The 23,235-nt window shown below is 40.7% G+C and overlaps 1 long non-coding RNA gene across 1 annotated transcript; it reads left to right on the forward strand.

The window, feature by feature from the left end:
• Window positions 1–589: 589 nt before the first annotated feature.
• LOC121040519 (uncharacterized) lies at window positions 590–958 on the forward strand. Its single transcript, XR_005795342.1, has 2 exons — window positions 590–683; window positions 768–958. It is a non-coding gene; the product is annotated as an uncharacterized LOC121040519 (long non-coding RNA).
• The last annotated feature ends 22,277 nt before the right edge of the window (window positions 959–23,235 follow it).

The following is a 23,235-nucleotide window of genomic DNA, read 5'->3' on the forward strand; positions in this document are numbered from 1 at the left end:
CCTTGAGATCCTGACCTGAGCCAACGTCTGATGCTCAACCAACTAAGCCACCGTGCGCCCCTGGAGGGGGTGCTTTCAAACAGCAGGAAAGGAATAGATCGCATTTTGTTTTCTTAAAGCAATGTGGGGAACCATGGAAGGTAATGCCAGGGATCTCTCTCTCTCTCTCGCTCTCGCTCTCGCTCTCTCACTCGCTCTCAGCACATTGCAAATGTTGATTTCTCAAACATCCAGTCTTCAGCGGAGACGTTCTGCAAGTCCCGGCGGGGCGGGTGAATTCCACCCATTTCAGTGCCACTCCTCCCTGTCTGCCTTCCAGGTTCCCCTGCGAGGCCTCCCAGCGCCACAGGCCTCTGCAGGAGAAGCCAGGCCCCGTCGGCCTCGTCGGGGGTCTCCCAGAGTCCCCCAGAGCCCAAACTGGAGGACAGGGTGGCAGACACAGTCCTTGCTCTGGCTGACCCACCTCTCCAAAGCCGGCCCTGGGGCGCGTCCGGAAGTCCTGGGGTGGGGGGGGGGGCGCGGTTGCCATGGCACCGGAGATGCTCCCCAAGCATCCTCATCCCGGGGGAGGGGGGGAGGGGAGAGAAAAGGGGACCCAAGGCGGACGCCCCCCTCCACGGCAATCTGGCAGGGGCGCCCGTTCCTCTGCCCGCCGGTGCTCCCACCCACCTTCCCTCCAAGAGGTTAATCAAGGTTTGCTCTTCTCCTCCCCAACCCCCCCCCCCCCCCGCCGCCCACCCCAGCGTTTCCATACGGCTTGTTCACAGGCCCCTCCTAGGCCGAGGGTGAATGCTCCCTTACACTGACCGCTGCGAGGGAATTGTCCGCGAGTGCTGCCCATCTTCGAATCAATGCCTGCCCAGAACAACAGAAAGGGCCTCAGATGTACTGGTTTCCACAGAACCATTGTTCGGCTTTTGTGGAGCAGTTTTGAACCTAATAAATAATGTCAAAAGTCTCTATCGCCGCCAAAAATGTTCCTTTTGAAGCATTTCTAATAGTATTTCTGTTCTGCGGTGTCTCCCGGTGTCACAAAGAATTTGTGCCTCACAATGGGGATGGGGTACACGGCGTGCCACTTCGCACCGCGCCTGCGGGGACTGTGAGGACCCCTCTCTGTTTGGCTCTCGCAGGTAAACGGCTTCATTTGCCAACTCGAGCTGTGGTTTAGGGATGTTTTCTAAGGGCCTTTTGAATTTCTAAACAGAGGGTTGGGACACCTAATTGAATGTCTGTAATTTAATAGTTAACATGAAATTTGATTACTCCTGAGGTGCCTAGGAAATTCTTCAGACCATATGAAGGTCTTTATGTCAGAAACCCGAAGCTGGATCCTCCCTTGAGGTCCCCAGACTCTTGGAACTAAGTTTAATGCAAAAGACATACTGAGTTCTCTTATTGGTGATAAAGAAACACTGGAGAACCTTAGCTAACATTCTATCACATTGGTCATTTTAGGCACTACTTTTTACTTGGGTTAACTTAGGTTAAACACGGCGTCTTTTCACCATGATTTAATGCGGAGACTGACTCTATCAAATGATTTAATTTTACTTCAGTTTTTTACATGTGGTATTCTTTTTCTCAGCGTGGAAAGAGAAACGCAAATCAATGAGACCAGTACATCCATATGGAGATTTGCACTCAAATTCCTTGCTATTTCCTCCCCCAGGCTTGTATTCAGAGTCTGATAAGTGGAGTTCATAAATCCTCCTGCATTCTGACCCCCCCCCCTTCATTTCAAATTAGTATGGAGAATATGCCTATATTCAAGACTTATCAAATCTAACGTCCAAATTTACGTCTCAAATTTGAATGGGAATGAAATGTAATAACCAGTAACTGCTTAACATTTAGAAGCCTGGTTAGTCCTTTGAGGAAGATTGGATTTCCGGGCATTCGCCAGGGGTAATGCGCTTTAAAGGAAAAAAGGATCCCCGAAACTTTAGAGCTTACCTTCTTCCAGACTATGGTTTTATAATAAATACATTTTTTACTTTTAGTATTTATGTATTGACATGGCTTTATTGTAAGAGAGCATATGGGTTATCAGTGGTGGTCGCTATTGTTTCCTGAGGGGATAGTGGCACCTGCTCACCAGAGTTCACATGACAATTATAAGTTCAACTTCATGCCATTTGGTTGGAGAGAAATGTGTGGTTAACTCCTGGGTGTACGTAAAATTTTGATTTGGGGATATTTTTTATTATTTTTTTTTAATATTTATTTATTTTTGTTACAGAAACAGAGCACGAGTCGGGGAGGGGCAGAGAGAGAGACACACACACACAGAATCCCAAGCAGGCTCCAGGCTCTGAGCTGTCAGCACAGAGCCCAATGCAGGGCTCAGATCCATGAACTGTAAGATCATGACCTGAGCCGAAATTGGACACCCAACCGACTGACCCATCCAGGCATCCCTTGATTCTGGGAATCAAGGAAAACATTAATTTGCTATCTAATCATGAGTTAGTACAACTTTTTCAGATCAAGAAACTATTGCTTTAAGTGATTGTAAAACAGTTAACCAAGAAAATATTTTTAAAGTTTATTTACTTAAGAGAGAGAGAGAGGGAGAGAGAGGGAGTGGGGGAAGGGCAGAGAGGGGAGAGAGAGAATCCCAAGCAGGCTCTGCACTATTAATGCAGAGCCCGACTGGGGGCTCGAATTCATAAACTGTGAAATCGTGACCTGAGCCGAAACCAAGAGTCAGTTGCTTAACCAACTGAGCCACCCAGGTGCCCCAATTAACCAAAAATTTATAATCGTTAATTACAAGGGTGGAGAATGTTTTCGATATCATCAATAGATCCACTTGTGGAAGTGAAACACTGAATTTACTAAAAATACAATACAGAGGAAATAATTCTATTCATAATTGAGAAAAGGGATACAAGCAAAATATGTGAAATGTGTGGTATGCCATATTGTAAAGAGGTTTCTCAAAGTGTGTTCCATGGAACACTGGAATTACAAAGATGCTTTGTGAGATGGGGAGTCTATAGATAAATACTTGTGAGGGATGTTGTCCAGCATGCTCCCTCTTGGAGAAGCACAGTAACATATTAAGGATCCCCAGAAACTAGCATGAGAAAAAAATCTGATAACTCTGTTTAGCCTAGTGTTTTTCAATTTACCTTGGTCAGCAAATCCTGATTTATGTGTGCATTTGTGTGTACACACACACACACACACACACACACACACACACACATTTTTAATGTTTATTTATTTTTGAGAGAGAAAGAGACAGAACCCAAGCACAGGAGGGTAGAGAGAGAGGGAGACAGAATCCGAAGCAGGCTCCAGGCTCTGAGCCAAAGTTAGATGCTTAACCTACTGAGCCACCCATGTGCCCCAATGTATATATTTTTAAATAGCACCTATCGATATCTTGTAGCACTTGTGTCCTATGGGACACAGGTGAGAAAACTTTGCTTAAACTCTATTCTAAATATACCAGAATTCATGTAAACTGGTAAGGTTCAGATTAAGGATTTCTTTTCAAGGTAGTAAAGAAAGTATCAGAACTAAAGAAAGAAACCCTTGGGGTGCCTGGATGGCTCAGTTAGTTAAGCATCAGACTTCGGCTCAGGTTGTGAATTCAAGCCCCATGTCAGGCTCTGTGCTGACAGCCTGGAGCCTGCTTCAGATTCTGTGTGTGTGTGTGTGTGTGTGTGTGTGTGTGTGTGTGTCTGTGTGTGTGTGTGTGTCTGTGTGTGTGTGTGTGTCCCTCCCCAGCTCACATTCTGTCTCTCAAAAATAAATTAATTAAAAAAAAAAAAAAGCATCCCTTAATAAATACCTCCAGGAACACATTCTTCCTTGGAGGAATGTAACAAGCTGTTTCCAGTTATTTTTTTCTCATTTTGGATACACATGGTTGGGAGAAGTTTGGTGAGTCCATCCATGACTGTGACACTCATGGGCTGTGGGTGTTCCAGTTCTGAATGGCGACTACTTTTTTATTAGAACTTAGACACAAATGCCCCAATGTAAATGCAGTTAAATCTTTCTCAATGCCATTATTTCTGAAAACAATGCTGAATTAAACAACCATAATTGAGGATGAATTGCTTTTAGGATATAAATAATATGTATTTATTTATAGTACTATCACTGAGGAATAGAAAAAAGTCCTATAGTTTAAAATAATTGTTACTAAGGTTCTGAATTACAACTTGCTTATATTTCTTCAGGGGTATGTGATTCAACTTATGGTACATTTTACCATATAGTGTAAGTGTCTTGTAAGGAAGATGATATGCCACTTTAGCAAAAAATGTTTTACTGAAATTTGCATTAGAAAATAGATATTGATGGGGCATCTGGGTAGCTCAGTTGGCTGAGCATCCAATTCTTCATTTCAGCTCAGGTCATGATCTCACAGTTTGTGAGTTTGAGCCCAACGTTGGGCTCCATGCTGGCGGTATGGAGTCTGCTTGGGATTCTCTCTCTCTCCTCTCTCTCTCTCTGCCCTTCCCTGCTTGCTCTTGCTCTTTCTTTAAAATAAATAAATAAATTAACTTAAAAAAAAGAAAATAGACATTGATAAATTTTTTAAATTGGTGCATTGAAGAAACTAAATATTTAACACACTCTTCAGTGAATAATGTTTACAAACGAGAAATCCTTTGGTAATATATAAAGTAAATAATTATAATGACAGGTGGCATTTATTAAGTGTTTGTTATGTATTAGGGACTGTTGTAAGTGTTTAGCATGTATTAATTCATCTAGTCACGATGGCTTTATGAAGTACTCACTATTATTATTATATCTGTTTCATGGATAAAGGAAGCTTTATTTTTAGCAGTTGTAAGATACATATATATGTATGTGTAGGTATATAAACACATATATGCGCGTGCGTGCGCACACACACACACACACACATATATATTTATATATATATAATATATATATCACATATATATATATTGTGTATATATATATATATATATATATATATATATATATAAAATATATATATATATAGGCTTTGCAGGGCACCTGGCACTTGGGTGGCTCAGTCAGTTGAGCATCCAACTCTTGATTTTAGCTCAGGTCATGATCCCACCTGAGCCCCACAGCAAGCTTGCTGAGCCCCACAGCAAGTCCCACATCAGGAATCAGGCTCCACACTGAGTGTGGAGCCTGCTTAAGATTCTCTAGCTCTCTCTCTCTCTCTCTCCCTCTGCCCCTCTCCCCAGCTCATGAGCTCGCTCTCTCTTGCTAAAATAAATTTTAAAAAATAAAAATAAATAAATAAAAACTATATTAATGTTATATATTATGCGATTTATTTCATATACAAAGCTACATTATTATATAGTGTATTATTAAAGTTGACATATATGTGCATATGTGTGTATATTCCACTTACAACAGACAGCATCTATAAATCTGTAAATATACCATGATAGGGGTGCCTAAGTGAGGTTACTATAGAAAGTCTATTCTTATCCCTTTCCTCCTGATAACAAGGTACAGAGTGGGAGTTGGTAACTATGGGTTGATGACATATAATATGTTTCAACACTTTGAAGAGCAAAGTGGGGTCTGAGACTATTATCAGATTGTTCTTTTTGTTTGAAACACCATCTCTGTGAACGAAGGCTCAGAAAATAAAAGAAGAGAAGGTGGTTTTGAGGCTCATTAAAGATGGCAGCACTTTTTCAAGGCTACTGGAGCTGACATCAGATTTGTGAAGGGATGGGGTGCTGCAGAGTGGGGAGTTAAGGAAGAGCTAAGGTGCTGAGATCCCCCTGGATCCAGAGAACCAAGAATGCATTCTGGCATACGTGAACTTGAACTCAGTGTCACTCCATCCTTTGGCTGGACTTTCGTCACTGTGAATTTGGGATGACATGTTTTGTTTACAGCAAAGGTGATTTCGGGAGTTAAGTTTTCTATCAAATCAAGGCATTTTGAAAAGTAAGAACATTATGCAAATGCAAGTCCTTCTTTGGTGACCAATACCAACAGTAACTGGCACAACACTATCATTGGTTATGCAGGGCTGATTTTTTTTTTAGTTTTTTTTTTTTAATGTTTATTTATTTTTGAGAGAGAAAGACAGAGTGTGAGCGGGGGAGGGGCAGAGAGAGAAGGAGACACAGAATCTGAAGCAGGCTCCAGGCTCCAAGCTGTCAGCACAGATTCCAAGGTGGGGCTTGAACTCATGAAGGGTGAGCCAAAGTCAGCCGCCCAACCGACGGAGCCACCCAGGCGCCCTCTGCAGGGCTAATTTAAGGACTTTTCATCCAACGTCTGCTCACACTGCCAGGGAGTACTATTTCTGGTGATCATGTGATCGTGTCCCTCTACGAAGTACTGTACCTTCATCACAGCGCTTGGGGTAAGTCATAGTATCCCATTTACTGGTGAGGAAGCTGAAACAGAGAAGCCAATTCGCCGCAATGATGACTGCCTCCAGTACCCACGCTTACAGACATTGTGCATTAATATATGTAGTTGATAAATTAACAAACCATTCCATTTAGAACCTCCGATTTAGAAAAGTTCAGTTTAAAAAAAAAAAAAACTTTTTTTAAGGTTTATTTATTTTTGAGACAGAGAGAGACAGAGCATGAACAGGGGAGGGGCAGAGACAGAGGGAGACACAGAATCGGAAACAGGCTCTAGGCTCTGAGCCATCAGCTCAGAGCCCTACACGGGGCTGGAACTCACGGACCGCCAGATCGTGACCTGAGTCGAAGTCAGACGCTTAACCGACTGAGCCACCCAGGTGCCCCAGAAAAGTGCAGTTTAGAGCACAGAATACCAGTCTGCAGTATCGAGCATCACATCTAATCTTTTAGCCTGATTTTCTATAAAAGTCTGAAGCTACCCAGAAAAGGGGCAGAATGACGCAACGTTTTTGTAAACTACGTATGCGATGTCAAGGGTTCTAAATCACACGGGGACCCAGGAAAGAGGTTGTTGTCAGGAGAAGATTTGACATTAAGAAAACTGCCCCAGAATTTTGAAAGGATGTGGCATCCCTGTTGCACAGGCCAAGGTCATTGCGGAATACAAATCCTTGCATCTGTACTTTCGTACAAGTTTGTCAGTATGTCTAGGCTCTTCCTCCTCTTGCACTGCACCCTCCATCCTCACTACCGGTGCTTTCCCACTCCTGTGGGAATCAACCCGATTTTGTAAGTCAGCGATATCGGGATCAGCTGTAAAGTGTCTACCGGGTACCTACGAGTCTAGGTAGTCATTGCGAGAGAGTTGAGAAATCTGCTTTCACTCAACCAGCATTTATTGGTGCCAGACGCTGGCCTTGGTGTTGGGGATATTGACTGAAGAGGACGCAATCCTTTTCCTTGACAAGCTCAACCTGCTATAGGACTCAGTTCTTTCATTCATTCATTCTATCAAATTACAGTATAGTGCTGAAGAGTCATCTTGGTCAAGTAAAACCTAAGGGGTGAGACTTGAAATAATGACACAATAATGTTAAAGTCTATAATCCTTTAGTCATAATTCAGGAATCCCAAATCTCTGAAAATTGGAAATTCTTTTTAAAAATTTTTGCCAATTCTTTAAGTTTTTTAAAATTGAGAGAGAGAGAGAGAGTGAGGGAGAAAGAGAGAGAGAGAGAGAGAGCATGTGAGGAGGGGAGGGGCAGAGAGAGAGAGGGGGACAGAGGATCTGACGTGGCCTCTGCACTGAGAGCAGAGAGCAGGTCATGGGGCTGGAACCTATAAACTGCAAGATCATGACCTGAGCCGAAGTCGTACACTTAACCTATTAAGCCACCAAGGTGCTCCATGGAAATTGAAAAATTCTTTTATAACTCATTTGGTATCAGTTATGACCCAAACCAGGGTGAGGCATTGTATAGCTTTGTCTCACTGGAGTGAATAGTAATGTATATTGACAAAGATGCATTAATATATTTGATTAGGGGCGTTACCTTGGACCTGATGGGTAGTGTTACATAAAACACAATTTATACACCATTACATAATATATAGGGCATTTTATACACTATCACGTACAAAAACATTTAAATTCCTGAACACAACCTGGAGGGTTTTGGAAAAAGGATTTTGAAGTTGTCTAATGGATAAAAGCAGTGGCAACTTAGAGAAGGGAGAAGTCAGTCTGAGTTGGAGCAGTCATAGAAGGCTTCCTGTGGCAGGATTTGAACTTTGATTTTGGAGAAGGAACAAAGAAATGAATGGAATGGGAAGTAGCAATCAGGAAAAGATTCCCTTTTATGGGGCCTAAAGCTTCCACATTTTGAGGGGGGCTTTTTAAGGAATAGAATATAAAGTTATGGATATTATTGGGTAGACAGCCTGGGAAGAACCTTTGCAGATGGAAGGCCCTGAAGCTTAAGTGTTGTTTGTTTCTTAGTAAATCTATCTCTGAGCAAGGCCAAAAGCATAGATCATTTATTTTACAAAATGAAATACACCTGTAGATCTATGTTGGTGAGGAAGAAAGAGAGAAGGCTTGAATTCTCCTAGGAGAAAGGAGTGAATTTGACCATTTTCATCCTTTTGAATTGTTTGAGATTTTGAAAATTGATAACCACAATAAACTCTTTTTCTTTAACCAAGGCGTAATATGCATGGCCTTTGAAAAATGGTCCAAAGAGTTTGTTTTTTTTTTTCCTTAAGGAATGAATCCAATTATGAGTGTATTTCAGAATGAATGACCTTTCTCAATTTTCCCATGTTTGATTCTGTAGCTAGTCAACTTCTAAAGCTACAAGAAGATTTGGCAATCATAAACAATTTAATATACTTAAATGACAGGCTCTTTAAAGGAGAGGAAAAGCTGCATTTCACTTGAAAAAAAAAATTTAAATAGACTAGGCATAGATTGTCTTTAGATCATAGGGGATACACTTGCATTTACAAAAAACCTTCAGAGATGAGTAATTTAAGATTAAATTGGAAATGTCAGTCTATTAGTCAGACTACATAGCAATACTCTTTTCCAAAGCTATACACAATGATTCATATTTATTCATACAAATAATACTGATAGTCAATGTTTTGTGCAAACTCACTATGGACCAAGTGCTATGCTGATTCCTTTATCACAGGGTATCTCCACCCTCCTCTCTTGGGGTTTTGTTTTTGCCGTGAAGATCTGACGGTCATTCCTGCTTGGCTCCTTTTATTTGTTTATTTATTTTTAATAGCTTTCTTAAGATATAATTCACATATCACGCAAGTCATCTGCTTACAGTGTACATTTTACCAGTTGTTAGTATATTCACGGATCTGTGCAGCCGTGATCACAGCTAGTGATCACATGAAAATGTGCTCCCATAGAAACTCTATACCCTTCAGCTATTGTCTTCCACCCCTCCTCTTTGCCCCTGCTCTAAATGATCACTAATCTTTCTGTCCCTATAAATGTCCCTATTCTGGGAACTCAGTATGAATGGGATTATATAATATGTGGCGTTTTGCGGCTGGCTTTTTCCATTTAATGTGATTTATCACGATTCATCCATGTTATAAGCAGGTGTCGTATTTCATTCCTTTTCATGGCCAAACAATATTCCCTCATGTGGCTCTGCCACACTGCATTTATTCATTCTTCAGTTGATGGACATTGGGGTTGTTCCCACTTCTTGGTTATCACGAGTCATGCTGCTATAAACATTTGTGTGCAAGTTTTGGGGGAGACGTATGTGTTCATTCTTCCTGGAGCCTTTAATCCTCTCGGCGCTCCTGTGGCTTATCATTGTTACCCCCTTAGGCACAGGTGGAAACAGAATCGTGAGGTTCGGGCTATTGTCCAAAGTCACATGACCTATGCAGGCCATAAACCTAGCGCTTCTCTCTAGACCAGCTCTTCTCAGAGGGGTTTCTGGGCTTTCCTTTTAAGGATGGCTAAGAAATTGTACAAAAGTAATAACCTCCATTTACCTGTCATCCAACTAAATGCTACGTGTATTTCCTAAAGAGCATCCATAAAATATTATTCTTACAAACATAGCCTGCTTGGAATTAGCACCCCTTGCACATTTTGTATCATTTTTTTTTAAAACTCACATTTTTGTCACTTTGCCACAAATTATACTTCTATTTCTAATATGTATTGTGGGTAGAGGTTTGGAATGGCAAAGGCCATCCCCAAACTATTAACAAGTCCTCTCCCCTCTCTCTAATTTTTCTTTGGGATGAAATCAGTATTGCAAGTTAGTGCCTTCCTTCCCACACCTCCTCTAGGTTAAAGTTGAATTCTTTGAGATCATGATTTTGTGTGTGTGTGACTTTAACAATATTCTCTTCACATGTCCTTGCATAAGCCCAACAATTGCTTGTTGACCCATTTTAACCTCTTTTGAGCGTCATCTTCAAAGTGTAACTGTCCTTGACAATGAAAGAGACCTTCCTATTGTCCGGTCCTTCCAGGCAATCTTTAGCATGGCGCTAAATGGCTTTCAGATGGAGGAGTTGGCCAGAGGAAGGAGACAAAGTAAGCTGTTGTTCCTGAGTGACTTTGCTAAAGTTTCCCTTTTCTTTCACAGAATGGTGCATTTCTATAGAAGATGACAGACGTTTTGACAGGTGCAATATGCTTTGAACTGTTGTGTCCGATAATTCTTTTGTCTTGGGTTTTCCCAGCAGAGTGGTACATCTTAGGATGCTGATATGCATACTGTTTGCCTTTCATTTAGTGTGGTGAGCCTTCCTCCTCACTTCCCTCCACTTCACCCTTTAGGCCCTTTGCATGCAGATGGGGAGGCTGGCCTTGGTGCAGGAACCTCTCCCCTAACCTCTCCCCAGCTTTTTTTTTTCTCAAAATGGAAATCACTTCTTGCATAGTTTTATCATTATTGTTAAAAAGGAAAGAATGGCAAAAGAAATCACTTGGAGTGGGAAAAAACACAGTGGCACATCAGAGGCAATGGCTGACAGAGCTAAAAGCCTAATAATAATAATACCTAATATGTATCGGCACTCCCCATGTGTCAGATACAATGCTCAGACTTTGACATGCCTGGTCTGTTGTGGAAAAAGTGGAAGTTATCTATGACCTAATAACCCAATGACCACCATTGTTTACATTTTGGAGCATATCCTTTCATATCTTTTTCTTAGCTTATTACATTTTTTGCACTTTTTTTTTTTTGGAAAAATTAGACCATACTGCACACACTGTCTGGATTTTTTCCCTATCACAGTGAATGTGGATATCTTTGCCAAATCAACAAATAGTTGTTATCATACCATTTTAAATACCTACACGGAATTTCATTGTACCATCATAATTTAATTAACCAATTCATTATGTTAGGACATTTTTAGGACTTCCAAATTTCACTACTGCAGATACTTTTTGTGATGAATATGATGAATATATTTTACATATCCTTATATGTACTTTTCTGGTTATTTTTATAATGACAATTCCTAAAAGTGGAATTGGTGTTCAAAATGCATGCAGGATTTAACTTTTGATTATCTTTTGCCCTGTCCAGAAAGATTGCTAAGTGTTTCATCTGATATGCTCTCTGACTTCCAGAACTTAAAGAAGAGGTGATGTTACAAAAGATTTAGCCTAAACAAAGATAGATACCAGAGATCCTAAATTAAATCATTTTGCCTCTTCACCTTTTGTCATGGTGAATTAGATCTACATAGATTTTTCTTTATTGAGGGAACGTTTTTACAAAATTGAAGATTTCTCTCACTTCAGAAACTAAAACTGGGAGCTTCCAAATATATAATGAAACAGCACTAATGTTCCATATCTGAACTGATATGGAAGCAGAAACTTAACATCGTCCAGTTTGTTTCTCTGGATGTTCTTTTGTGTATTTCCATTAAATGTGGCTGTTGCCAAGGACTGTGTCCCACATATGACTAAAAAGAACACGGTGAACCATGATAGGGGGGAATCATTTATAAAATAAAATGAAATAAAATGAAATGAAATACAATAAAATAAAATAAAATAAAATAAAATAAAATAAAATAAAATAAAATAAAATAAAAATTGCCCTGTTCCTTGTAATAAGTAATTTTACTTTTCGTTCTAATTCGTATTTTTCTTTGTTTTTTATTTTATTTTTTCATATTTTTCTTTAGTATTAAGAAAATGTCAGAATCGGAGGAAGAATGAACTAACGGAGAGCTTGGATTTGAGGTTTTGCTAACATTAGAAATAGTTAGAGATGCTGAGATGTTTATGTATTTACCTTCAGAACCATCTAAAGATACTTATAAATAAAGTGCCTTACCTATAAACAGCATCAAACAGAAGTCAATGAAGAGCAAGTTCTGTCACAAGTCTGGCATAATGGCTTCTGGTTTAGAAAATGCCTGAAAACTCAAAATACCATGCTCTGTGCAAAATGATGAACTCTAGCATCTGTGGTTTGGGTTGAAAAAAAGAAGGCAGGATTAAATTTGAATGTGTATTGAAAATAATGAGTGAAAGTACTGAGAACTCTCATAAGGACACGTTAAATGAAATTGCATGGAGTGCTAAATGTAATGTGTATTTCCAATTTTTTTTCTTGTAAGCTGTATGGCCAAGTCCCCCGCCTGACTCTGCGACGCCCCAACCCTGACCTTTTAGCCCCCACCTCTAGCTTTCTACTTCGTTTTACTCCGTGGCTCTCTGCAGTCTGAACTGAAGGGTGGAGATGAGAAATCAGTGTGGGTTGTGAATTCCGCCAAGCGGGAATAGTTACAAAGTCACTCCTGCTTTCGTTGGAGCAGCAGGACACTGGCCGTTTGGCAGGCCGTGGGTCATGTGATCTGCTGACCTCTATCTGGGCTCCGTGACTCTGCCTAGTAACAATTGATTAATGGTGGATGGTAACTCTGAGAGCAGGGCTCATCCGTTCCCCTGAGTTTGAAGACTTCCTCATTATCTTAGGCTTTTCACTGCTGCCCTTAGGAAATTTTACTCACAAATTAGGTGGAACAAAGTCTTCTCAAAGAAAATTATTTTCGGTGTTTGGTCATCAGGGAGCAGAAGGCTTGATGGTCATTTACTGCATTGACAAAGGGTATGGGAGGCAAGTGGCGATTAGAGGGCTGGACACCGTTCAGGCCCCCTTCCTCTATACTCCGGGGCTGGGTTTTCAGAAGAGGCAGTGTAACAAAAACGATCACTCAAGTGACAAGTTGGCCTCAAACATTTTTGGGGTGGGGACAGAATATCTGATTTTTGTGCTGGCACAGAGGTTATGTACACATGTATTTATTGAGCTTTAGTATTCAATAGCCATCCGGATTTGTGACAGGCACTGCTAATTGTCTACCCAATATTCATTCTCTGCTTCTTAGTAACAGAACCCCAGTTTTATTTAGGGCAACAATACGCTGGGTTAAAATTATTCTCATCTCCATATTTCCTTGTAGCTAGAGTAGTTGTGTTAACCTGTTCTGGTCAACTCGTTAGAAACAGAAGTCTACTGGAAAGACCACCATTTTCCTGAAAAAAAGGGAACAGATTCAGCTGGCATGTCCTTTGTCCCTTGCTTTTCTCTTTCTTGCTTCATGACAGATGCAATACCCAGAGATGGAGCAGCCATCCATCTCCTGACCCCGAGGACAAGAGCCACAAGCCAAGGATGGTACAGCTGAAAGCTAGAAGGAAACTGAGCTGGTGTGTGAGCCCTGAATTCTCTACCCTTGGATTTCTACTTACGTAGGAAGATTATACTCATTTGGTTAAGCTACTGAAGTTTGGTTTCTACGGTATAGAATTGAATATACTTAAATCCTGGCCTATCATTTCCACTTGGGTGATGCCCTCTGAACTTCAGTTGCCTCATCTACCAGGTGGGGTCGTCAAAAGCCGTCCCCACCTTATAGGGTCATCCTGAAGATTAAACTCAATAGACAATGCACATCAAAGTCTTAGCATAATATCTGACACGTGGAAGGTGTTGGTCCTGTATTAGCTATTATTATTATTACTAAGGATTTAGCTCTGGCTGCCATTGCCTCTGATGTGCCTTTGTGTTTTGTCTCTCTCTGATATTCAAGTTTATCCCATCATTTTTAGGATCCAAAAAATGATCGGATATTTATGTATTCATGTTGAGATAGCATTTGACACATCACTTACTTCTCATCTTTTGTATATGTATCCAGACCATGGACAAATTGCTAAATCAGGAAACAAAGCCAATATATACTATTAAATATCATTGGATTATGATTTGAGTGGCTGTTTCTCTTTCCAGAGGGACAAAGAGACTGGACTTTTTCAAGGGAAAACAAGCCATGATTGGAACCCAGACCACCTCTTTGAGTACTGAATTAAAGATTTCTCTTTGGGGCGCCTGGGTGGCTCAGTCGGTTAAGCGTCCGACTTCGGCTCAGGTAGTGATCTCACGGTCCGTGAGTTCCAGCCCCGCGTCGGGCTCTGTGCTGGCAGCTCAGAGCCTGGAGCCTGTTTCAGATTCTGTGTCTCCCTCTCTCTGACCCTCCCCCGTTCATGCTCTGTCTCTCTCTGTCTCAAAAATAAATAAACGTTAAAAAAAAAAAAAAGATTCCTCTTTGTTACCAGGGGCAAGGAATCAAAAGTCCAGTTTGTCATTAAAGCACATGCTATAGATTAGGAAGTCTTTTGAAAGCAAGTTATGTCCCCTGGGCTTTTGTGTCACTCAACTAACCGAAGAAACTTTGGAATTCTCTGTTGTTAACAGTCAGAAAACTTCTACTTATTAACCCCTTCTGGGTCAGGGTGGAGGGATAAAAATATGGCAGGTTGACAGCAATTGATCCCACAAATAATTTGAGTCTGTTTTAGGTATTTTTTTCTCTGTTACCCCAAGAACGCATTTTCATTACATTTTTTTTAAGCCTCAGCTTTAGGAGACCTGATTTCTAATTTAAATTCTGTATTACCTTGAATAAGTTATTTCACTTCTCTGGGCCCTGGGTTCCTCATTTGAAAAATGAGAAGGACTTTCAGAGCTGATTTTCTATGATTCTGTGCATTCTCCAGCTTTGTCCACCTCCCTCGACTCTACCTTCTCCATCCTGTTTTAACTACGTCCGTTTATTCGGCACCACCCTTCCTACTTGCTATCCCATAGAATACTTGACTTTATTCCAATTCACTCCCATACTCGCGGATCCATTTATTTTTCTTCTCTATGTCAGGCCTTAGAAAAGAGGGGCAAACATCTAGAAGTTGAGTCTTAATCATAAAGAGAAACTACAGACGTTTTGCCTCTTTATTCCAAAGTAATAGTAATAATAATACCGATAATGATGAATGGCTGAAGTGTACTGATTACTTAGTATGTGCTAAGCACTTTATCCACACCTCTGACCAGTGGAGCATAAAAGAAATCTGTTGGGCTGCTCAGGAAAGGTCTACTCATCATTGTTAAGGGAGAGGCATGTGAGAAGACCCAGTTCAGGGCAGCGGCAGCCATCTTTACTCTGGATAGGCAGGTCAAGAGAGTTCCAGAGATGCTGGATAATGTCCCTGTTATTGCTAAACAGGTGATGGACAGCCCACCTCCAGACTTCTTGTCAACAGAATTACAAGCGTTTACATGATTTCAGCCACCACTAGTCGGGTTTTCTGCCCCTTATAAGCAAAAGCATTCCATTGGACATAAATCATTGTGGCCAGGTATTGCTAAACCTTTTATGGCCATTATCTTTTTAATCCCACAGCAATTCTAAGAGGTAGGTGCTGTCACTTCCCTAAATTTTGCAGGTGAGGAAATAGATGGAGAGGGCTCAGGAACCAGACCCAAATCACAGATGGTTAGCGCCTCTGCGATGAGGCCCATGTTCCCCATAAAGCCCTGAGCCACCTGTGGTTGGGGAGTGTTGGTCACTTCTCCTTGCATCTCTAGGCGGCAGGTGGATCTCCAGAAAGCCAGTGGAATGATTACTGAATGAATGCTCTATGCTTCAATTTTAGTTCACTCTACCCTTTCCTTCAGATTTGTCTCAAGCCAGTACAAGATCATGGTCAAAAGATGATGATGCTCGCGAGCAAAACATTCTGTTTCCCTATGCATCCAAATAGGCATGATGGAATAAAAAACACAAACTCCAAATAGTTATTTATATCTACAGCAGTTTTGAAATTTTGGAAAGGTAAGAAGCCCTTGTCATGTCATTTAATGTTCTCAGGGGACAGCTTTGATTAGGACCACTCAGGGGTCAGAACTCAGGAAAGAATCATATACTCTGTCACAAGTTTTTGTTTTCTTTCTTTTTTTAATGTTATTTATTTTTGAGAGAGAGAGAGGGAGAGAGAACACGAGTGGGGGAGGGACAGAGAGAGAGAAAGGGAGACAGAGAATCCCAAGCAGGCTCTGCACTGTCAGCACAGAGCCTGACATGGGGCTCAAACTCACGAACTTTGAGATTTTGACCTCAGCTGAAATCAAGAGTTGGATGCTTAACTGACTGAGTCACCCAGGTGCCGCTGTCCCAAGGTTTAGACGTGACTCTGCCACTCAAATTTCTTCTTTATCCCCAAAGTTACCTAAATTGTGCCTTAGATGAAGTTGGCACCAAGCTTCCAGGCTAACTTTTTTTTTCCATCCTAATAATTAGAATGGACTTTTAAGAAAATATGCATTGCCTTTGAAAATTCTTGCAAGTTACTTATTCTCTCTTGGCTTTAGTTTACTGGACCTGAAAGAAGATGAACGATTTCCTAGCCCATTCATTCTGTCATTTACAAAGCATTTATTGAGCAGCTACTGCATGTCAAGGAAGGTGTGAGGCACAAGAAACAGACTGGTACAGAGCAGACATTACCTTTCTCCTGAAGGAGCTCAGCACCAGTGGGTGGGAGACACACAATGCTGTTGGCTTCAGAGAAAATTGACTTCTTCAGGGGGTTGAAACAAGAAGTTAAAGGGAAACAAGGTTAAAGGGAAGAACATTTCAGGAAGGACATTAGCTGGTCCAAGAATGGAGAGGAGATAAACTAGCATGTGTGAAGCCAGTTTGTCTGAGACACGGAGAGTGAGGAGACTGTGGTCAGAGATGAGGTTGGACACACCGATGGGGGCCAGACCATGAGGGCTTTGGACTTGCTTTTGAGAATGCTGATTTTCTACTGAGGGTGATAAGTCAGATGGCGGTTGAGGACACGAACAAGTGGACAGATTCTGTTGGTACCAGCCACTGGCTCTTGTGTTCTTGGTCAGCACCTCACTCCATGCCCACAGATTATGATGGTGACACGCCGAGGCACAGGATGGAATGCCGGGGAACCTTGTCAATTTCAGACGTCAGTTTGAGATGTTGTTTTATATTACATTAAAAAGGATAGGGAAAAAAAATGAAACATTCATATGACATTTTAAAGCCCAAATGGAAGACTTCAAAGACATTTTCGTTTTGGGCCAAGATCCTTTGGGCTCTGCCTCCTGGTTTCCGTGTATGGGTCTGTGCACTCACTCACGCACACGTCATTTGCCTCTGATAATAAAGGTGTTTCTATGGAATAACTTGAAAACCATTGTCATGAGGTGTCATCAGACCCTCCTCCCCAGGGTGTCTTCCCCACATAGAGCCTTTGTGAAATGTCCATGTTGCTAATGTGAACAGCCAAAGAGGGGTTTGTCTCGTCTACCTGTCTTTGCCTGCTGTTTTGAATCAGCACGTACCAAGAGGTAATGGGGCATCTCACTCATGCTGATGACAGATACAACGTGCCCAGCCAGAGCCAAGTGGGTGAGCAGAGACAAGCCATCCAGCATCCCCAAAACTCCCTCCAGTGCTCCCTTTGCCTTCCTGCCAGATGACGGTGCAGGCTTCATTTTTGCAAATCCCATAATGCTTCGTCTGTGATATTACCACTTGGACTGTTTTTGCTTCCTCTTTTTTCTTAGTGGAGAAAAAAAGAGATGATTTTTTTTTTTAAAGTCTGTTTTTGTCTAGTGGAGGAGAAAAAAAATGATTTCTAGAAGTATATCTTGAAAATAGCTATTTTCAATTTCATTTACCATTTAAAATTTTTTAAATGTTTATTTATTTTTGGGAGAGAGAGATAGAGCACGAGTAGAGGAGAGGCAGAGAAAGAGGGAGACACAGAATCCAAAGCAGGTTCCAGGCTCTGAGCTGTTGGCACAGAGCCCAACGCAGGGCTTGAACTTACCAACCGCGAGATCATGACCTGAACCAAAGTCGGATGTTCAACAGACTGAGTTATCCAGGCGCCCCCATTTTCCTTTATCGTAAAAAAGATCCAATCAATAATCAAAAATGCTTCTGAGGCTTACCATAGAAAATATTTCCCATTTTTACATTTGTTAACATAATGATTAATTTTATGTATTAACTTGGCTAGGCCATGGTACCCAGATATTGGGTCAAACATCTAGATATTGATTTAAAGGTATTTTTTTTACATGAGATTAACATTTAAATCAATAGACTTTGAGCAAAGTGGATTATACTCTATCTTAGTTCAGGCTGCTATAACAAAGTATACTGGGTGGCTTGTAAGCAACAGAAATTTATTTCTCACAGCTCTGGAGGCTGGAAGTCTATGATCAAGGTGCCACCATGGTCAAGTTCTAGTGAGGGCCCTTCTCTGGGTTGCATCTGGGCCATCTTCTTGCTGGGTCCCCACATGGCAGAAAGAAGGTGAGAGAAATCACTGTCAGGTTCCTCCCCTGTAAAGTCACTCTTTTTATTCCCTTTCCATACTGTCCTCTTTGGAAGGAAGTTGCTATGCGCAGCCCAAACATCAAAGATGGGGAGTGATGGTCCACCTCTTTGAGAGATGAGTATCATTCGTGTGTTTTTGCTGGTATTAAGTTATTGATGCTTTGGTTGATTTTATATCCAGCAACCTCCTTGGACTTTTATGAGGGCACTAATCCCATTCATGAGAGCAATGATGACCAATCACCGTCCCAAGAAAAGCCCTCCCCCACAGCACCATCACATTGGAGGTTAGGATTTCAACATATGAATTTTGGAGGGACATGAGCATTTGGACCATAACACCCTCCATAATGCAAATGGGCTTCATCCAATCAATCGAGGGCTATAAGGAAAAGACTGACCTCCCCAGAGAAGGAAGGGACTCTGCTAGCAGACTGCCTACAGAATGAAGCTGCAACAGATACATAGATGATAGATACATAGATGATAGATGATAGATAGATAGATAGATAGATAGATAGATAGATAGATAGATATTATACACACACACACGAGTGTGTACACATGCACCCTGTTCGTTGTTTTTCTGGAGAACCCTAACACAGGCAAAAACAAGCACCCTAAATAACAATTAATGGTGCTACATTTATAACCTTTTGACTCTTAAATGGATTTTCTATAATCTACATGAGCCCGGGTTAGTTGATCCCTTTGAAGGCAGTAAGTTAACAAATCAGATATTTCCAACATGGCAGAGTGCTGTATATGACAGCAATAAAAATAGGTATGACTTTTGTTAAGAGATGAATGTTAAAATCCTTAAGATTTAATCTTCTGGCTCAGAATAGAGGCATAAAAATATTTGAATGGGTGAACATTATGTACAGCAACCTTTCAAGAGTATAAACTTTCGTCAACAAATAAGCTTCTAGAAAGTAATGACCGAGTTAAGATTTTTGTTTTGTATTTTCCTCACTGCTTTACATACCTCAGCATCTTGGTGTTGCCCTCAGTACAGCAAGATCTTGGGCAGAGCAGCTACTGGCAGCAGAAAGGGTGAATCAGTGGAAATGGCCAACCATTATTTACTTTTCATTGAGCCTCTATTGAGTAAGGTTATTGTTGATGTTACTGTTATAATTGCATTGAGCTATTATTTAGAATCCTCCTTGTTTTCCTAGGAAGTGGGTTGTGATCACCAGAGAGCTTCTTGCTTGCCCAGCACCCAGGCAAAGAATATAAAAGTTTGGAAGGCATGGGATGCAACTCATTTTCACAGTTTAAGACAGGGCTATACTGGGGGTGGGGTGGGGGCGGGGAATCCTAGAAAGTGAGAAGAAGGAAAGCCAGGTATGAAGACTGGGCAGGGTGTTGAGCAAAACAATGTAGAATATCTATTTGGGAGAGCAGGTGGGGGTCCTAGGAGAAAAGACAAGTCAGTTATTTTTGAGGTTGTGCTCTCCTGTGGAATGTATGATGTCAAAGATTTTACTGTTTTTCATTACAATCTTGAGTAAAATCTCTATCAATCACTTGTACTTTTGGGCAGTGGATTCTGTCTGGGAAAGTAAAGAGGGGCTGAGATTTACATTTTGCTAGGGATTGGAATAGCACATAATAGCACATCCCACATGGATGTCTGGGTTGCACAGGGGTAATAATCAACACCTGACCCTATGGCTTTCAAACTCAAATCTGTAAGAACGAAAGACAAAATGAAAATGGTTTGGCCTATTTTCTTTTCTTTTCTGGCAATGATAAAAGACAACAATTATAGTTATGAACTTTGCTAGTGTAATTAAAAGTTGTGGTTTGCTCTTGAAAAGTGATCTTGCATAGAAATATGTTTGGTCTTTCAATGAATAAATATTATCTTAAGTATGTTACACAAATTAGTTGATGCAGTATTGATACATTTTAAGACTCCTGGTGAAAGACAACACTGAATTCAAGTCAATTCTTGGGCAAGTGGTGATGTCCATCAGGGCCAAGGGGAGTCTCACATGTGGGAGCTGGCCCTGGTGATCAGGAGGAAAACTGTCCCCTCATTTGCTGATACCACATCTGAAGATGAACTGAACCAACTTTTCTGAGAGATTATTTCCCCCGTGTGTCCATTGAGTGGGGTCACTTTGGAGGGATCCATGGAACAGCTAAAGAAAGGCCTTTAAAGTGAATGCTTGCTGAGCCAATGCAAACCTTCTGGAATTCCAATGAGAATTCCCTCTTCATCAGGTCATACTGTTGATGGAGTACTGCTTAAGCCGTGTGGGGCCTCTCCAGCATCTACTGAGTGGAGCCAGTTGGGTGTCCCAAGCCCTCAGCTGAGGGATGTGACTAGATTTCAAAGCTTTGTTTGAGTCAGAAATCTGAGGAGATCAGAGTCATGTTCTGATGCCCTGTCCCTAATATTACATGACTTTTTCAAAGAAGAAATGTTTATTTAGTTTTTAAAGTTTATTTTATTTTATTTTATTTTATTTTATTTTATTTTATTTTTTATTTTATTTTATTTTTGAGAGAGAGAGAGAGAGAGAGAGAGAGAGAGAGAGAGAGAGAGAGAACGGGCATGTGCAAACAAGTGGGGAGAGGACAGAGAGAGAGGGAGAGAGAAAATCTCAAGCAGGCTCCGTGCTGTCAGTGCAGGGCCCAACATGGGGCTCAGACTCACAAACCGTGAGATCGTGACCTGAGCTGAAATCAAGAGTTGGACGCTTAACCAACTGAGCCACCCAGGCTCCCTGTAAAAGAAGAAATGTTTAAACTGGAAAACCATTTTATCTTATCCATCCCAATGGTACTGCACTAGAGAACTCCTGCTCCCACTGTTCAATTTCTGTCTTTGGAGGCCAAGGCTGGTGGTAATGACACTATAATTTAAATACTGTTGTTCCATAGCAACCCCTTTAGTCAATGTTTTTTATCATTTACTCTTAGTTTCACAACTTTGTAGAATTACATTCTGATAAGATGAGAACAAAGCACTTTAACATAAAAATTAGTAGTTTTCAATAAAACTACGTGGTCTTACAAAATTTTTTTGCTCTCCTTAAAAATTTGTTATTTGTGTACCTCTATTTTAATATTTTCATTTTTGAATGAGTTCATTAAATTCCCTCACCCACTTCACCCCCCACCCCAAAAATCTTGCTGGAATTTTTGGTATTCATTGAGAAATTTTGAGACAGAAATTTACTTTAAACAATGTTGTCAATCTACCCATGAAAATGATTTATTTTCCATCTTATTCAGGCCTTTGTTGTATCCCTTAAAAGAGTTAAAAATTATCCTGATCAGGGTCAGATGTGTTTATTTATCACTGGTTGTCAAGTATGGTCGGAAAGCTTCTAGTGGTCCCTGTAACCTTTTCAAGGAGTCTGCAAGATAAAAATGATTTTCATAATTATAGTAAGAAAGTTTTTTTAAGTTTATTTTTTAAAATTTATTTATTTATTGGGGCGCCTGGGTGGCGCAGTCGGTTAAGCGTCCGACTTCAGCCAGGTCACGATCTCGCGGTCAGTGAGTTTGAGCCCCGCGTCAGGCTCTGGCTGATGGCTCAGAGCCTGGAGCCTGTTTCCGATTCTGTGTCTCCCTCTCTCTCTGCTCCTCCCCCGTTCATGCTCTGTCTCTCTCTGTCCCAAAGAAAATAAATAAACGTTGAAAAAAAAATTAAAAAAATAAAATAAAAAAAATAAAAAAATTTATTTATTTTGAGAGAGAGAGAGAGAGAGAGAGAGAGAGTGTGTGTGTGTGTGTGTGTGTGTGTGTGTGTGTGTGTGAACACACGCACAAGCGTGCACACGCAAGCAGGGGAAGGGCAGAAAGAGGAGAGAAGTGAATCCCATTCAGGCTCTGCACTGTCAGTGTGGAGCCCGACAACGAACTCGAACTCACAAACCATGAGATCATGCCCTGAACAGATATCAAAAGTTGGACACTTAATTGACTGAGCCACCCAGGCACTGCAAAGAGTTATTTATTTTTTTACTTTCACTTTCCAGAAGCTAAATGACATGCCATATAATAAATTGAATGCTAGGACTTTATTTTGAGGGGAGAGAAAGGATTTTATGCATATGATTTCATTATCTTTAATAGGTGGGGCATTCAAGGTTTCTGGTTTCTGTTTCTTCTGGTGTCAGTACAGACTCGTTACATTTTTTCCAAAAATTAATGCGTTTAATATAGATTTCAAAATTATTGGCGTAAGGTTTTTCATGATATTCTTTTATAGTATAAAAGATAACTATTATATCTTTTTCCCCTAATTCTATCAACTTTTTTCTTTCATCTTAAATGATTTTTAATTTTCAATGAATTTATTTTCAATCAAATTATTATCCCAATGCTTCTAGATGAATTATTCCCAGAAATAAAGGTCTTCTTTTCCAGAAGTCAGTCATAGGAAAATGGAGATATAGGATACACCAATGAAAATGCAGAATTGGTAATTAAGGATTAAAATTCAGCTGAACTTAGGTAAGGCATTCACTTAAGTCTTTTAAATAAGCCATAGATGAGAAAAAAAGGAGTGATTTTTTTTCTCCAAATATTGTCTCTTGTCTCACAAAAGGAAACTCTGAAATGTCCTAACTGTACATAGAACCAAGTAGTTAAGATATCAGGAGGA

This window comes from Herpailurus yagouaroundi, unplaced genomic scaffold, assembly GCF_014898765.1.
Source record: "Herpailurus yagouaroundi ecotype Mexico unplaced genomic scaffold, PumYag 182, whole genome shotgun sequence".
NCBI classification, from domain to species: domain Eukaryota; kingdom Metazoa; phylum Chordata; class Mammalia; order Carnivora; family Felidae; genus Herpailurus; species Herpailurus yagouaroundi.